This window comes from Hakea prostrata, chromosome 7 (genome assembly GCF_041222555.1).
Source record: "Hakea prostrata isolate BN-2017 chromosome 7, UWA_Hpros_2, whole genome shotgun sequence".
NCBI classification, from domain to species: domain Eukaryota; kingdom Viridiplantae; phylum Streptophyta; class Magnoliopsida; order Proteales; family Proteaceae; genus Hakea; species Hakea prostrata.
This window is the reverse complement of record NC_142606.1, coordinates 17105753-17113169: the sequence shown is the minus strand read 5'-3', so window position 1 is coordinate 17113169 and position 7417 is coordinate 17105753. Positions and strand designations below refer to the sequence as shown.

General features: G+C 48.9%; 1 non-coding gene across 1 annotated transcript; it reads right to left on the bottom strand.

Annotated features, from left to right (window-relative positions):
• Positions 1-2726: 2726 nt before the first annotated feature.
• TRNAE-UUC (transfer RNA glutamic acid (anticodon UUC)) lies at positions 2727-2798 on the bottom strand. Its single transcript has one exon. It is a non-coding gene; the product is annotated as a tRNA-Glu (tRNA).
• Between the last annotated feature and the right edge of the window lie 4619 nt (positions 2799-7417).

The window sequence follows — 7417 nt, the reverse complement described above, 5'->3', positions numbered from 1 at the left end:
CTTCTTAAGGTAAAGGGCCAGGCATGGTGGGGTAGGAGCATCCAGTCGGCAATCTTTTTGGCTTGACCAAGAAGTCTTATGTCCTCCGAGTCGCACGGCGTTTTAACCGAAAGAACTTCTTGCGCAATTCATGCCTTTCTGTTTTTATAACAATTAATTGTTTCTTGATTTCCATTTCAAATTGTTCTCTGGACTTTTTATCAATATGAGGTGATCGTAACACAGTATATAAGACTCGTGATTCAGGCAATCCAATCTTCCGTGTGTAAGGCGGAAGCCCCCTAAAAAGGTTTTCCAAAAATGGGTGATCAAAAGATCGAATCACTATGCCTATCTTGGTGGTCGTTACTTTTGGTGGTCTTTCTTTTTGGCTGACTCCTCTTCCTGTTCTATTGATCAGAAGCATCCAGCAATCAAACCAAAACGTGAACTTAGAATTTGGTCCCCTAACAGATTCAAGGCCAACGGTGGTCCCTAACAGATTCAAGGCAGCTAACTCAAATAGGGGCGAAAGCGAGCCAAAGGCTCGCAACCTAATATTATGGTGATCGTAGACCACCGCCAACACCTAATATAATAATTGGGCGGAAGGACGGACTTCTTTGCTGCAAGGCCCCAACGACAAACCTACGGGTGGGGCATTTTCGGGGAGTAGCCCGCTTACTTCAACCTTTTACTTATGTGATGTGAAGTGCTATATGAAAATCAACACCTTTTCTCGATTGGAATACGGATGAGATCCGAGACGCCATCATTGGGGCAAACGATGCAATAGCTTCGGTTAGAGCAAAGCCCAAAATAGCATAACCAAATGATTGTTTAGCCAATGGTGGATTTCACGCCACGGAATGGATCGATCGAGGAACTAAGGACGTTTCCAATACCGACAGCGCCTTGCGCAGAGAAGATCACCTCCTCTGAAGCAAAAGAAGTTTTCGCTCCAATTCGCCCCAAAATTGGCTATCGGTCCCTTTTTGAAGGAGATCCTCCCAGACGAGGCTCGGATTTAGGCCTAGTTCCAGAATTGCCTTTCCGATCCTCTCTTCGCTAGGTACGGTCAGATATTTTCCAGGCCAGCGCGCTTCTTCTTCCAGGATCCCTTTGACCACGCGAGCAGCCAGCTTTGGACTGAGGTCGGGAACGCCGGTTCTTGCCGGTTGGCCTTCAGAAGTCGAAGTGGAGGGCCCCCCCTCCTTATTTGGGTTGTTGTCTCTCTTTCTTTTTGGGGGCGGGCGCACTCCACCGTCAACGCCGCGTTGTAGACCGCGTGCTGCTTCCCTTACATCCGCCTCGCGGAAGGAGCGCACCTTATAAATAAACACACGCGTTGTTTCACGAACAATCTTTTTCAGGATTGGATTAGTTTGATAGTGGAAATGCCATAGAGCGCGAACCAAGATCGGTGATACGAAAACCAAAATCAGAATGAGGAAGAAAAAGAGATCCCGACGGGGGTCTATAATTTATTGCACCACCCGCCCGATCTCATCCACTTGAAAATTCGTGTAAAAGTTGCTAATTCTGCTTTCTAATAGAGTAGTAAGTTCACCTGCTCTGGGAGATAATACCATAAAAAATATATATAAAGAAAAGGGAGAAATGCAAAGGGAGAAATCCGCTTTACTAATTGACTAAGATGCTATCCCGCCGAGCCGGTAATTCGAGTGTTAAGCTTTACAGCTTCCTCCCAATACCAACTCTGCGAACCATGCAGAGAAAGATCGGATAAGACATCCCTTAGATAGGATAGGTCTTGAGCCGCTTCTTCCCCAATCACCGCCCGGGAAAAGTCTGGGAGAGACCATTGCGGCGGCAACGGTGTTTCGGTACGGACCATTAAATGGTCAAATTTAATAGAGAGACTCTCCCAACCCAATAGGAATTCCCGGACTCAGACGGAGACCCCGGCGTACACGCTCCCCGATCCAAATTCAATTCAATAGCGGGGCGCCGTAGGAAGGGCCAAGTCCTCCCCCAAAGAAGGCAATTCCCCAAAGATATCCTCGGACTCAGGCGAGTCCCGGCCGGGTTACAGAGAACCCTCATTTAGATTGGATTCCTCCAATCTAAGCCTCTTGGATTCGGGCTCCAATGAAGGGCCCTCCCCCCCCTGTACCGGCCACACCAACCCTTCGATCTAATCAATCGATCGATCAAGAGGCGTCTCTCTTTTGTTTGGGCCGGTAGCTAAAAGTGCCGTCCTCGCTTTCTCTTGAACAAGGGCATAGCATTAGCTTCAATTGAACAAGCTCAACCTTGAAAAAGAAAGGTGGTAGGCCCGCTTCCACTTGGCCACAGAAGAAGGCGGCGAGAGAAGGGCAGATGTATAGAACCGGTTACTGCCATGCATCTAGGAACTTTTGCTCCATAGACGGAACTATGTCTTCGGTATTCGGGAGGGGAGGACACCACTCAGCACCCCACGGAGCGGTAGGGCTCAATGCCTAACAAAAACGGCCAAAAGCAGGCAAACGAAAGAGATGTGTGGCTGAGGGGAGGAGAGAAAGAAGGCATGCATGGAGATTCTTTCTGTCGGAGGTTCGAGAATCTATGAAAGGACAAATTCAGCCGCGTTGGAAGAATTAAAGGAAGTCCATTACTGAGAGACCTAACCCAACCTAGATCTCGTCTTGCTTGCTGGGAGAGAGGAAGCTTCCGGACCACCTTTTCCAGCCAGATAGCGAGCGATCACTCAGCAATGATACCGCCGGCCGGGAATGAGTACCTATCCCTTACGGGAATCGAACCCGTGTCTTCGACATGAAAAGACGATGTCCTAACCACTGGACGAAAGGGACCAAAAAGCCATTCTTCATATACCTCAGCTCCGAGAATAGAAGTGGTTCGTTTTGTTTCTATACGCAATTCAAGATTTCGTTTGTGTTCATGTTGGCGATTTCTGATGTGAATTCGGCGGGTCGTCCCCCCTTCCTAGGGTTCCCCCACCGACCCAGTGACACACCAACCACGCCCCTTCCCTTTCTCCGATCATAAAGCCCCCTGATCCCTTTCTTTGTCTTTCATCCCCCACCAAGCAAGGGATGAGCCCCCCTTATTTGAGTAAGCTGAGAGGTTGAGTAAATATGAAGATTCTCCCCCGGTGCCACTTATTAGTAAATGGCTGATCGTAGACCACTCTCTCCCGGTGCCACATCCAGTAGCCATGGACACGGAATATTTCATGTTGCCTTGACTCTGCCAACCCCGGCAGAATTTGGCGCAGTAGTTTGATTGCTGAGTGCGAGGAACGAAGTAGCTCGACTGAAAGAAGAGGGGACGAAAGCGATACGGCTTTGTTGTGAGCCGTATCTTTGCAGCTTTCGGACCTGGCTTTCGGACAAGTGAACAGTAGTAATGTAAACTCACTCTTCCTCTTCCTTTAGCAGCTGCTCCCCAACAGAAGAAAGAACGTCATGTTGCCGGGCTTTTTCTGGTCAAAGTCTATCTTGTCTTTATTATACGGCATTCGCCTTAAAGCTCTTCCTTTTGCAGCCAGAAAACCAGGCATCTCAAAAACCAAATCGATAAATCACGAACTCAGTACGCCTTACCATTCTTCTGCGCTTAACTGTTGACTAGTTTTCCAGCTCAGCTCGGCTTAATCTACTGGAACGTCTTTATCATCTGCTTTCGGCTTTAAAACAACAAAGACTTCTGAACAGACGTCTTTGTCTCAATCAAGAGTTCAGTAAGGAGCGGCTTCTGACACTTCCGAAGGCGCAAACGGAGGGTGGTCGTAGATCAGGCACCGAAGAGGTGATGAAAATCCACTTTCATAGCGGTTAGAGCAAAGACAGTTGGCAGCAAGTTGGCATTCATGCTAATGCAGCTGTTGTAGCCGCCTTTCAAAGACTAGTAGCTGATCAGCTGACGCCGCTCTTGTAGCAAGCTCTGTTAGGGCAGCTCTAGTAGCTATAGTTGCGCCAGTTGGTTAGTAAGAACCTCCCTCTTCGGCTAACCTGACGCAGCAAGCAGAGTTCACTACGTGCTAAAGCAAACGGAGGGTGGTCGTAGATCACAAACGAAGGAGCGAAGAAAACCAAAACATATATATATAGGGGCGCGCTAGGAAATGGCGAAGCCTTTTTCGAGGCTTTCACCCAGAAAACGGAACTAGACTCCGTTCCCTCTATGTCCATTCAATCTGAATCTTGCTGCATGAATGCACTGGTTGACCAGGAATGCCCTCAATGATCCCTTCCTCTCCCATAGAGGCTTTCACCCGCACTAGCACTAGTATATGGTGATATCCAACTCGAAAGCCCGAACACAAAGAAGCCAAGTAGCTAAAACCAAAGCGTTGGAGCTGACAACTGCGAGACTAGGAGAATAGGAAAGACTTGGTATATAATCCGTGCCTTCGTTCCGTGCGACTCCACTCCTTCGTAAGCCCCCTTAGAGATAGGGGCGAGCCGCCTTGTCTACGAAGCAGAGCGACCTCACTATATCAATGAGTGAAGGGCCCGCCGAAGCGAGGGCGGCTTTGATGAGAGCTCAGGGCCGAAGGTGGCTTCGCTTAGTACATAAGCTGATAAGACCTGCGGCAGATACAGTAGAGCGCATGCGAAAAAGGAGCTTATTAAGTAGACAGCAAAAAGGAAATTGCCTGCTATGAGACAGACAAGCCGCTCCTTCACTATTGCAGAGCGGCTTCGCTCAATCAATGCTACAACATTTTAGTTGAGTCTAAGAATGTGGTTTTTGCTAGTGGATTGGAGCGGCTTCGCTATCCCATGCAAGTGAAGGGCCAGTCCTCCTATCGCGAACCTATCCATTTATCTACCGCATCGGGGCGAAAGAATCAACTCCAGAGCGCCTAGCGCGAAGAGGTTGCGCTAACGCACGCGCATCCGTCTTCTTGCTTGGTTGGAAAGCTTTTTTTTGGCAATAAACCGGAAGGCTCAGGTCTTTCTGAGCCAGGCAAAGGGTTCGGAGTTGGGTCGAAGGAGGCCAACTAAAACGGAGTTTAGTCTTAATAAATCGCTTGGGAGCTCACCCTCACCCTAGGAGTCGGAGTCACCTGTGAAAGGAACGGAGTTGGGTCCTAAGCCTAAATCGGATCGGCTTGGGTTCGTATGAATGGAACGGCATAGGAAAGCAACCATTGTACGCTACCACGCTACAATTAATATTCCGAAAGATTTGATTGCTACTAAAGGGCCCCTCCCCGCTCATTAGTTGATTCAGTACCAACCCGCCTAAACCTGACTGACCGCTTCTCTTGCCAGTTATGCTCATCCTTTTCCTGCCCTTAGACGTAAAGGGGGAGTAAATGATTTGATATCTCATCCGAGAAATTTTTTCGGGAGCATTGCAACTCGTGGGGAACGAGAAGGAAGGGAGAGCACAGCTAAAGCCGAGGGGACTCCGTAGAATATGCTACATGCCGGCTTTTTCGCTGCGAGATCATATTCTCCTAGAGCTACCCCATTTGATCAGGACCATGCGTAGCAAGAGATGACATAAACGCAACTTCCGGGCTCATCTCGTGCATCGCTATTTACCCCAACAGTATACCCAAACAGAGGTTCCTATCCGTACGGGAACCTCCTTCGGGCCCATGACGACAGGGACTAGACTATCCGGGGGTAGGAAGACGTAGTAGCTAGTCTCAGTCGAGCCTATAGCTGTCTCCCCCTCCTTCCATTAAGATATCTGTCTCTCAGGGAAGGGAGGAGCATAGAACTATGTTGATCCCCATGAATGTTGCCTCATCCTTCTCTATTGGAAAGGCAGGTTGCATCTTCGGCCAGGACCCGGGTTGTGGAGAAGCAAGACCAGCTTGCCCTCATTTGGAAGTATTGCACATCCCTCCTTCGAACTTGAAAGGCCAATTGTTGAGTAAGGGGGGGTCGGGGGCGGGAGAAAGAAGACTCGGGATTGAGAGGCCAGCCAGGTCGATCGGGGAATGGAGGAGGCGGAAGAAGAGGAGTTGAGGCAGGAGGAGATCTTGGAGAATCTATAGCTGTATAAGAATCAAATAAGGAGTCCACTGCTAATCTCGAGGGAATCACGGGATACGGCGATGTAGGGATGGAATGAACACTCACAGCTAGGGGTAGCTAGGATTGGCCACATACCACTATCATGCTTGGATGGGCCCCTGCAAGACTTGAAGTTTCGAGGCCAAAAATAAAAAATGGATCTTTATTCGGACTATTGGCCTCTATCCAATGAAGGGCCCTTTTTTTTTCAGACGAGCTGGCCCTCCGATTATTCCTCCCTCCCTTCTCCCTAGCCCTTGCTGTTGACTCCTGCCCCGGCCTTAGATCAAGAGCAAACACAAGCTCCATTCCATCTCTATTCCTCCGTTCACTTCTCCTTCCGAGGCTTGGCAAGAGCTCCGTTAATCAATAGCTCATGAACTATTTTATGCTGCCCATTCCCATCCCAGGAATGATTTTCGAAAGTTATCTCCAGCAATAAAATGCAAATTGAACAGTAAAAAGAAAATCGAGGGCTATGTGGATCCCCTTACCATTAAAGGGCATTTAGGAAATGGAATAAAGATGGACCAAGCTACTGTTGAATGTAAGCAAAATGAACATGACTAGGGCCTAACAACAATAGGCCTTCTTCAATAAGCGAACAAGAAGCATCAAAGATTTCGGATAGGATCCACGGGCTTTGGGATAGCAAGCACTAGCTCCCAGTGCGACTTCATAAGAAGGGGTCAAGGAGGAAATGCTGGATAATGAGAGAGACGTAGTGCTTACTATGGCGCTTCCTTCGGAGCCCAGGAAAGGTCCGAAAGCACCTGCTGCGGAACTGCCGAGCAAGGGTAGCAGAAGTATTAGTAAATACATGAATCGAATCTGGGGACGGATCGGGGGCTACAATGTTGGCTGGCAGAGACCTTGCATGCATGCAATTCTCTCAAATCAGCCTTTCTCCAATCCATTCTTGGAAGATAAGGGAATAAGGAGTTTTTTGAATAGAGGGGATAGAAAGCTACCGTCACTATTGTCGGTACCGAGTCCTTGCTCGACTTTGGATGCGGGCGGGTCCATGCCACGCACGGGATCAGTCCCCTTGTCATATATAGCAGGGAGATCCCTTTCCAAAATTCTTGCTTTCCCTTTCCACTCAAATGTCTTCGCACCACGAGGCAGCCCCGTCCTCCAAGATGGACCATTCCTTTCGGTCCACCATTTCAATCTCCTCCCCGAGTAGACGGAGTTCTTCTTCTTTCTCCGCCACCCCCCGCTCCAAATTGGGATCCAAGTTTGTTCGCGTGGCCCTTCCTCCACCTCTGCTTTCCTCCATCGGACCCCACTACCTCGTAAGGGCGTTGAGATCAAGCATGAGCCTCTCCAAGCCGGGAGCAGTTGATCCGTATACTACTACTTCGGAATGGAAACTAAACCAACATAAATAGATTGACCTTGGGGGAGAGAGCTGAAAGGTGTGCACTGAA